Raw genomic sequence first — 1611 nt, 5'->3', positions numbered from 1 at the left:
AGTGACCGACAAGGAATTGATTCCCTAGTTTTGACGAACTACATACCGATATCCGTTTTATTGATATTTAATCTAGATATTAGTTTAGCTCTTAGTTTTTCCCCAAACAATCAAACATTTTCACCTTAGATTTACGTAGTAACTTTAGATAACGGTACATCGATTCATAAGTCCCTGTGGGATCGATATCTTTTAAAACTACGCGATAGAACTGTGCACTTGCAGTTTGTATCCCATTCTCGACTCACACAGTCGAGCGATCAAGTTTTTGGCGCCGTTGCCGGGGACTTTTATTTAATCGATATCGTAACTCTTCCGTTACGCTGTAGAGACTAAAGTTTTTTTTTTTTTTTCCTTCTATTCTTTCTTTTGTTGATTTGTATGCCACGCACTCGCTCTCAAGGCGAACCGCTCTATTTACGAATCAACGATATCGAACTATATCTCCGAGTCTTACGACGAATTCGGGAATATCGTGCCGAAAACAATCTCCCTCCTATAAACCTTCCTGATATCAAAAACATTTTTCCTTCTTTAACCGAGATGGCAGAACCAGCTCGCGCTCTTAGAGATTACGCCGCTCCATCGCAAGATGAACCGCATTCAAGTATTGCTCCGCCCGCAATCGAAGCAAACAACTTTGAACTTAAACCTTCGTTGTTGCAGGCTGTGCAACAGAACCAATTCTCTGGAAATCTTACCGAAGATCCAAACCTTCATTTATCCGTATTTGTTCAATATGCTGATACTGTTAAAGCTAATGGTGTCACTTCAGAGGCAATTCGACTTCGTCTTTTTCCTTTCTCATTAAGAGATAGCGCTAGAAGATGGCTTCAATCTCTCCCTTCCAACTCAGTCACCACATGGAACGAGTTGAAGAAAGTTTTTCTTGCCCGATATTTTCCGCCAAGCAAAACAGCTATGTTAAGAGCCCAGATAAACGGATTTAAACAGAAAGACAACGAGTCTCTTTTCGAAGCATGGGAAAGATACAAAGACATGATGAGACTTTGCCCACACCATGGTTTGGAAGACTGGTTAGTAATTCACACATTTTATAATGGTCTCTTATACAATACAAGGTTAACAATAGACGCCGCTGCAGGTGGTGCACTAATGAACAAACCTTATGCTGATGCTTACCAGCTTATCGAGAGCATGGCCCAAAACCACTATCAGTGGGGAACCGAACGAACAACAGTGGAAAAACCTCAACCGAAAACTGGCATGTACGAAATAAGTAACCTTGATCACGTTAATGCAAAAGTGGATGCTTTGGTCCAGAAAATTGAAAGTTTAAACGTATCACCACCAACCGCCGTGGTTGCTATAACTCAGAATTGCGAGGTCTGTGGAATCCAAGGCCACACTCCTGCGGAATGTCAACTCTTGACTGGAATCCAAACAGAGCAAGTAAACTATGCTCAAGGAAGCCCCTATTTGAATACCTATAACCCAAATTGGAAGAACCATCCAAACTTTTCATATAAGAGTAATAATGCTTTATACGCACCTGGACAGTCTCCGAATCAAACCCCATCTATACCTCCGGGATATCAGAAACCAAATCCTAACAATAATACCCCTAGAAAATCCAACTTGGAAATCATG

General features: G+C 41.1%; 1 pseudogene; it reads right to left on the bottom strand.

The window, feature by feature from the left end:
• Positions 1–928: 928 nt before the first annotated feature.
• On the bottom strand, positions 929–1028 carry LOC127109076 (uncharacterized; annotated as a pseudogene).
• Between the last annotated feature and the right edge of the window lie 583 nt (positions 1029–1611).

This window comes from Lathyrus oleraceus, chromosome 7 (assembly GCF_024323335.1).
Source record: "Lathyrus oleraceus cultivar Zhongwan6 chromosome 7, CAAS_Psat_ZW6_1.0, whole genome shotgun sequence".
In the NCBI taxonomy this organism is placed as follows: domain Eukaryota; kingdom Viridiplantae; phylum Streptophyta; class Magnoliopsida; order Fabales; family Fabaceae; genus Lathyrus; species Lathyrus oleraceus.
The sequence above is the reverse complement of the archived record's forward strand: the minus strand, read 5'-3'. Positions and strand labels throughout refer to the sequence as shown.